We start from the raw sequence: 8945 nt of genomic DNA, 5'->3' as shown, positions 1-8945 counted from the left end.
AAATTATCACCTCATGAAGATGCACTCCCGCAAACTTTGCACTCGGCTTGTACACAAGTTTTAATTCCATTTCTAAAACTTGCATATAAATCAATGAATTAACCTCCGTCAAGAATATGTCCATCGTCTACCAGTGGGTAACAGTGCATCACGTATTCACCACACTACTACTAATACCGCTACCTGCCAGTCCACTGACCTAAACAGAAAGCACGTTGTGTGCGCTCTCCATTCATAATTTTCTCAGAGCGCAAGCGTTTTTGATGAGTCGTATCGCTGGCACATCGCTAACGGGACAAAACCGTGTGGAATGAGTTGACTAGATTTCTCTTGAATTAACTAAGACTGTGCTTCACAGGATCATTTCTGTAGGCAAGTTTTCACCACACGTTTTTTCCGACAGGAAAAGATATCCCACCCACGATGATGAGAAGTAGTGCCCGGTCTGGAGCGTGAAACTTGGTTTGGATTTGTTCTATCTTATTAAGATGGATCTCCTTGCCTTTGAAGATCGGCTCTCTTGCAAGACTAGGTCGCGTTCTGAGTGGTTATTTTGATAGTTTTTAAATTTGAGAAAAGTTGTAAGATGACAAAATTCTTCTAAATATATTTCGAAAACTCAGTGCACTAAGTTATTTACAAATTACAATCAGAAAAGAAAACAGAATGGGGAATGAAATTGAACGCATTTTCATATACGGCAAGAAGTCATTGAATTTAAAATGATTTTAAAAAATATGAATACTCGCGCTTAGAATCATAGGGGCGTAACTACTTTAATGGAATTCGCTTCGTCGATGTTTCCTTTTTGTTAATGTGGCGAATTTTGCCAAATATTTTATTGTTTATTTATTTTATTTGTTTTTTTCAATGTTTGGTGCATTCGACGCAGAATCCTGTCCCATTGTTTCCTATTATAAATTGGCCATATCGGACTATGGGCTCAAAAGTTATGGCCAAAATACTATTTTTATAATACACGCTCCACAGACAAACAGACATAACACTCGTCAAATTTCCATCGTTCACTGATTTACTGGTCAATTCAAATAATCATTAGTTGCAATTACTTGCATATTATTCGGCAACTCGGCCGTACGAAAACCATTTTTTTGTTAAATATCTTGGCTGTGCATATTCACAGCACATGTTTCGAAATGGACAAATTGATATGAAATTTGCGAAAAAGAATCCACGTGTCTTGGAGGGACTCGAACCCTCAACCTCCTACTCTCTAGATAGGCGTGATAACCCCTACACAACAAGACCACTTAAAGGTCACGTTTGCGGAAAAGCCATCAGAATCCGAGTACCAACCTCCACCGCGGTTAGCTCTCTTTTTTGCAAATTGAATATATTTCGGATGTTTGATTTGTCCAATCTCCACATGTGCTTTACTGTTGTATATAAACAGTCAAGCGAATGCACATTGTTTATTAAACGAGAGGATCGCACTCCATGTTTTTGCTTGAGTTTGACGTTTGCTCACTACCGCCATCTGGGTTGTGATTTACCCAACTAACTAAAATCAACAAATGTCGTTAGTGTTTGAACGACGATGAATTTGATGAGTAAATGTTCAATGTATTATGTCTGTTTGTCTGTGCACGCTCCATCACCGCTAGGTGGATCAATCTGAGTTTTTTCATAGTTCCTCAAAGTGGAGCGTCGCGACCCCCAGCTCGTGTAAATCTAATGGAAGGTGGCTGCAACCTCCCAGGTTTGAGCAGATTTGTTAAGAATCGTGAGTATTTCATGGTTTCTGAAGTTGTTACTGACTTATCACGATAAATAGTCCTCCTGACCTGTAAGGTCAAACATATTTTTGACGGACATCTCATTGTGTCTGTGGATTCATTAGAAATAGCACAGATAACAGATATTGAGGCTGGCATCCCATACGTGTGTAAACATCCGCAACCGTTAATTCAAATGTATTTTAAATTGGGACCGCGTTTGGCAATCGATTGGAGATGGCGCAAGGATCATTGTTATTGAAAACGCAGCCCGTTTGCGGCTGTCAAATGCATTGGCTGCGTTCGACGGTTGTTATTCAGTTGCATCCTTAGGTACTGCCGCAATCAGTTGAGTAGATGGCAGTAGTGGGCCAACGTATATCAATTCAAAAGTTTACACAGAGTTTTCAATAAAATTTGTTCTAGCTTCAATATCTGTTATCTGTGGAAATAGGAACTTTTTTTAAAGTCACCTGGAATTTCGTTTTGATCGTTAAGTACTATTTGTAAATCTTGTCGATGTTTTATGATTTGTTTAGGTGGATTATATTGCTCCAACATATATTTTATTTCCTTTGAGCTGTTTGTCGTCAATTTTGGAACGCCCAATCTACTACTTGTACACAAGTGAATCAAACCATAAATTGAAAGATTTTCATCCGGGGCCTGAACCAGTTGCTGGAAATAAAAGATATTTTAGTTACTAGATAAAGATTGTCGCTTCGGTTCCCTTTGTTCTGCTGTCCGAAACATGTGTGGTACATACCTGTCAAATCGTATGGATTTTCCTTCTTTGACATTTAGCTCCCCTATCCTCGCCAGCAAAAGATGTTCCGGACAGCGACGACAGCGACAATCTTTATCTAGTAACTAAAATATCTTTTCTGGAAATTGATGAAGAAATTTCTCGAGGTACTCGAAGATCAATGCAGAGATTTTTATGAGACTTTTAAGAATGCATTGATCTTCGAGTTCCTCGAGAAATTTCCTCATCAATTTCCAGAAAAGATATTTTAGTTACTAGTTAAAGATTGTCGCTGTCGTCGCTGTCCGGAACATCTTTTGCTGGCGAGGATAGGGGAGCTAAATGTCAAAGAAGGAAAATCCATACGATTTGTCAGGTAAGGTAATTATTATGAATAAGAGGAATTAGAAGGATTCATGAGAAGAATGTGGGTTTAAGCGTGTTTTTTTTTTTTCAAAAAAATCTGGAGTTCTGGAAGTATTTTTGGTAAATGGGAAAATTTTAATTAATTTTAAATAATTTTAGATTTTTTTATTGAATCCAGAATATTTGCAGACCTTTTACCTAAAAAATAAAGAATAAGTTCCATAACTTTGAAAATTCTAATATTGTAATACTGGATGAAAATTTTCAAACTTTAAATGTGGTGAAAAATCGGCATGAATCAACAATGTTGAATTTTAATCACTAGACAAGATCGATTTAAGAAAGTGTTTTTGAGCAGAGAAAATAAAAGTTTGGGTCTTAGAATGTTAAAGAACATCATCAATAAAATTCTGAAGCAATTCCAAAGGTTTCTAGAGTTATTTTCAGAAGACTATTTTGAGATTATTCCTGTCTTGAGGAATTGAGAGGAAGATCTAGGCCTAAGTCACTTCAAGGAGAAATTGTGCTTCTTCTTTTTCTGTTCTGTCTAAAGTAATATTGGAATTTCTTAAATTAATTGATTGATTATCCTTATTAAAGAGATTTGCAACTCTGGGCTGGCTCATCTATGAAGATTCTCTATTCTAGAATTAGAATCCACACAATAAATTATTGTGGATTCTAATTGCTTCGATTCCGTATGTGACAAAACCGGGATTAATTCATGCTGAACGGATCTAAGAGCTTCCTAGCCATCCCTCAAATAAAACAAATGATATTTTAGTATCATTCCCTCCAACCGGGAAAAAAACCGGGAATCTGATAATCGATTTTGAATCCTGTAACCAGAAAAAAATATGTTGAGTTCTTAGGCTCCATGCTCCAGAGCAGGGTTATTTTTAACCACGGCGAAATAACCATCGAACTGTCAAATTTTAACTAAAAGTTAAACGAATCGGTGTAATGGTTCACAGCCTTAGTGGAATGTATTCAACCATCTAAGACGAAAAGTCGAGTCAAGTACGAGACACTGAAGACGGCCTCACAGTTGAGGTCGAAATACGTATCTGCAAACATAACAAAACGTAGTGGATTTAAATGTAAAGTACTAAACTGTGGAATTAAATGTAAAGTACTAAACGTATTGAGTTAATAACAAAGTATAAAATCAATTAGGAGACATTGATCAATATCAACACGAAAATAGATTCAATTTTTCTTAGCTCAATCCAGAAAGTGAACCCAATTCCCAATTAGCGGAGGATCACTGTAAAGGCAATCAAGTTCAATATCTTTAAAAAATGTAGAATTATTTAATTGAGTTTCTAATTACTTTTTGGAGTAAAATCATGATAATCTAATAAATGGCACGTCTATTCAAAACACGCGGTCTTTCACGAAGCCTAAGTATTACTCGTATTACTTAAGTATTACTCGTGATTCATGTGACGCCGCCAGATACCGTTCACCTGTTTACCGCCGAGCATTGTTTGCAGCACCTTACGCTCAAACATTCCGAAAGCTCTTCGATCAGCCTCGTTTAACGTTCATGTTTCATGGCGATGGCAGTATAAAGCCACAGGAAGAATCAGAGTAGTATACAGCGCGAATTTTGTCTTCGTTTGCAGATGATGGAATGGTTCACAGCGTAGTTCACCCACTAAACCCATTCTGTGTTCACATGGTCATACTTTATTGGAGATTAGGGAGCTGCTTTCTCATGATCGATAGCCGGTCGATACTCCCGGCGGCTCAAAATAGAAAAGCCCATCTTTAAAGCTGGGGGTGTCATCGGCGTTTGGTGGTCATCATACAGGGGAAGCCGGAGTAGACGCGACCGAATTTTTTTCAGTTCATTGATAATAATTGTTATTCCTACACGTGAGTCGTGTTTTCTTTGGCAGTCACCCAAGAAGCAGCAGAAGCGAACCAAAGAAAGTTTTTTTCATAACGCATCCACTGCAGCAGCGGAGAAGATTAAGGCTCGATGCATACGTAGCGTTTTTTTCAACGCCACGTGCACGCAGCGGTCAAATAACGCAGATCGACGCTGCGTTACCGCTTTTTCCCGGTGCACACCCGCGTCTAGCGTTTTGACGCCGCGTACACTCAGCGTTGAAAAGACGCTACGTGGGCATCGGGCCTAAGAGTGTCTCTCCACTGGCGCCAATAGACGTGTGCGAAAAGCTTTTTTTTTTATTAAAGATTAAAGTCTTTATTAAAGAGACTTTCAGCCCGAGGCTGGCTCGTCTCCGAGTGCGAAAAGCTGTCGTGAAGCAGTTGTTGGATTTTCCTCCAGATACAGGCAACTTTCCCAACTTCGGAAGTAGTGCGCTGGATTCGCCTAAAGATGCGCAAAACAACGCATCAATTAGTTTGACAGATAAAACTTCGGAAAAAAGTTCGGTTCGGAAGACCCGACTGCCGATTTCTAAGTTGGTGCTACGCCGACAATATCACCACAGACAAACAGACGAAACAACTTGAACAATTTTCTGAAAAATCCATCGCTCAATTCCTCTACCACCATCTTGCGACCATGTTACACGAAACAATGTTTCGTACGACATTGTCACCAGAAGGCGCAGGAGTGAAATGGCAAACTCGAAGGATTACGACGCTAGCGCCTCTAGTCGTGAAACGCACAATCTATCAAATTTAAATTGATCGTTGAAGTCATGGTCGATGGTAATTTCTCTAGTGTTACGTCTGTTTTTCTGTGATATCACCTTTGATGTGTAAAAACTGGTAACCCAAAATTAAGCAATACCGGCGTCAGCCGAGTTCGAATTCAGATAAATTAACTGCCCATGATCGCATATTTGTAACAATCGACAAAAGTAGGCATGGGAGAAATGGAAAGATGAAGTTTATGATATGCATTAGTATGGAAATCTAACTCATTTTCAAAAAAAAATCTAAAAATTGCACAAACACTTTTCGCAGTTAAAATCGTCGGCAGCTATGTCTGCATCACTTAATATATGAGTGCAAATCAATTGTGCTATTTTTTGTTCAAGGAACATGGCACACCGGTGAAATAATTTTCCAGTGTTACAATTATGCGGTCACTATGCTCGATGTTACAAAACAACTTGGTGGTTTTTTCAAAATTTTTAAAACAAACTTTCAGATTTCACCAATTTAAATGAAAGAACTAACAATTTGAAGACAATTCATGAGCCTAACTCAAAATCGCAAAAAATGCAATTGTTACAAATATGCGATCATGGGCAGTTAAGGAATGGCTTGAAATATGTTGACGTGATACTCGCATTAATAGAAGCCGAAGAGTCATGTGCACTTCCATGATTAATCATAATGGGATGTTGGATATATGGGGTAGGGAGGTAGAGAGGTTCTTTTTGGTAAACGGTATGCCACGTGTAATGTGAAGTTTTTTCGCACAAAGCAGAACAAAATAACGCTAGTCTCGAGACTGTTTTGCACATCCAAATCATGTTCGATCACGTACCTAATAATTAACTTTCGAACGCCCACAACAGAAACATAATAACGCGAGTCTCGAGTCTGTTCTGCACATGTAAATCATTTTTGATCGCGCAACAATTAATTTACTTTTCAGAATTCAGAATTCACAGAAATCATACATTTGTATTAAATTGCTATGTTATTTAATATTTACTTTGCAGGAATCGAATCAGACGAACTTTTGAAAATCTTTCACAAACTACCCTGATTCTGATCGTCAAGATTTTGTGTTTGCGTTTTCTGTTGGTGGTATTTGGCTTGACCAAATAATTAAATGTTACTGAAAGTGATTGGCAATAGCTATATTTTTGACTATAAGATGAAAAGTGAACTAAATTTTGAATTGGTAATGAATTTCTGGTGGTGTTTCTAATGAGTATTTCTCCAAACTTACGCATTGCAATATCATAGAAAACTGGTGTGTTAAAATTTTTATAAAAATGGAGAGAAAATTAAACTGCTGTTTGAAAGAGCCACATCATTTGTAGTGAAATGAATTTGCTTTTTGATTGGACCACTCGTTCTCATTGACTACGCATTACGTTCCAATATGATTATTAGGACAAAAAACTGCAAACATTTTTTTTAGATTTTGATACGCTTGTTATTTTCTTCCATTTTCAGCCACCTTTAGCATGGCGTTGCTTTGTAGACACATATATTACCGCCTGGCTAAGGAAGGCTCTCATATCACCATGATAAATTATTGTGTAGATGTGTAATAGATTACGATGCAGTGCCCAGTGCATAATCTCCATCCAAGCCTTTCTTAGCTATTTTCAGAGGACAACGTAAATTTATCGAGTTCGGCTTCGTAATGCTCTTTGACGCTTGAGCTCCTATAAACAAGTTATTTAGACTAGAACTAAGAATAATCGATTCTCCCTAATTTTTATATGATGATTGGAAGAAAAAAATCCAGGAATCTCATTTAATAGGGGACGCTGTAAATAATGGTTTTCCAAAACATCTGTTTCAGGGAGATAAAAAAAAGTTATTCGGTACTACTCGGTAGATTGTTTTTCAAATAGTCACTAAGAAAGCTAAAGAGTTATATTTTCACGTAGTGAAAGTAGGGTGACCATATGATTTTTTTCTAAAGGAGGACAATTCACCCAAATCGTAGCGAAAAAGGAGGACATTTGGTTAAAAAGGAGGACATAAAAACATCGATCGGTTTTTGGTTTTAAATATGATTAAAAATATCATATTTGTTAGAGTTTTGCACATCAATGTTTATTGGAAGAAGTTTTTGTAAGAACCAGCAAGTAACCCAGCAAACACGAGATCGTATAACATTGCGAATAAGTGCACAAAGTGGAGGCCATATACGTACACTTGGCATAAACTCAAATAAAGGCATGTGCCTAAATCGCCTCAACCTTACACTTATTCGCTAGCACATGCAACTTTGTTTTAGCTGGGAGATAGAACATCTACTATTTTATTAGTATTACATCTCCAGATGAAATATTATAAACTGTCATTATAGTCTATATCACTTTCCAGTTATAAACTTCAAGCACCTCCTTTGAAATGGTAAGATTTTAGCTTCAACTAATTTTGAAATCAACAGTGAACAGAATTTAAACAAGACAACATATAATTCTAAAAATTTGTCAATAAATAACTGACTGAACATAAGGTTATATAAGGACTGAATACAAGATGCTTAGTACACCAGTGAAATTTGTTTCTTGAATGGCATTGAGAATCACAATTAAAGGCATGTAAAGGAGAATGATATTGTTAACTGTATCACCAAGTTCTTAACTGAAGAAATTTCAAACTGTTCAGATTTAGACTAAAGAAACTCAACTGTTCAGATTAGTTCAAATTTCTATTCTATTCTAGGCATGGCATAAGGGCTGTTCTTTGCCTGACATATTCAAGAAACGTACCGTGCGATGCGTTCCAAAGGCAATTCGATGGGGGTTAACTCGTAGAAAATTTTGAGAAGCATTTGCATTTTTCCTAATCCATTTTCCCCAATACCTATTCTTCTGTTATCTTCGACATCTGTGTTACTGTAACTCAAGCATTTAATTTCCGATATTAACATTGACTTTATTTAAAAACTTAAAGGAAAATATTTCATATTAGAAAGCAGAACACCGTAATATGTGCAACGATTAATTTGCGAATGGATCTCTGTTATTATTATTATTTATTCAGACTAAGGCCGAAGTGGCCTGTGCGGTATATAAGAGTCTTCTCCATTCGGCTCGGTCCATGGCTACACGTCGCCAACCACGCAGTCTACGGAGGCAAGTCATCTTCCACCTGATCGGTCCACCTTGCCCGCTGCGCACCTCGCCTTCTTGTGCCCGTCGGATCGTTGTCGAGAACCATTTTCACCGGGTTACTGTCCGACATTCTGGCTACGTGCCCGGCCCATCGCAGTCGTCCGATTTTCGCGGTGTGAACGATGGATGGTTCTCCCAACAGCTGATGCAATTCGTGGTTCATTCGCCTCCTCCACGTACCGTCCGCCATCTGCACCCCACCATAGATGGTACGCAGCACTTTCCTTTCGAAAACTCCAAGTGCGCGTTGGTCCTCCACGAGCATCGTCCAGGTCTCGTGTCCGTAGAGGACTACCGGTC

General features: G+C 38.0%; 1 non-coding gene across 1 annotated transcript; it reads left to right on the top strand.

Moving 5' to 3' along the window:
- Nucleotides 1-341: 341 nt before the first annotated feature.
- On the top strand, nucleotides 342-549 carry LOC134218643 (small nucleolar RNA U3). Its single transcript, XR_009981419.1, has one exon. It is a non-coding gene; the product is annotated as a small nucleolar RNA U3 (small nucleolar RNA).
- Nucleotides 550-8945: the final 8396 nt, after the last annotated feature.

Source organism: Armigeres subalbatus, chromosome 2, assembly GCF_024139115.2.
Source record: "Armigeres subalbatus isolate Guangzhou_Male chromosome 2, GZ_Asu_2, whole genome shotgun sequence".
Lineage (NCBI taxonomy): Eukaryota > Metazoa > Arthropoda > Insecta > Diptera > Culicidae > Armigeres > Armigeres subalbatus.
The sequence above is the reverse complement of the archived record's forward strand: the minus strand, read 5'-3'. Positions and strand labels throughout refer to the sequence as shown.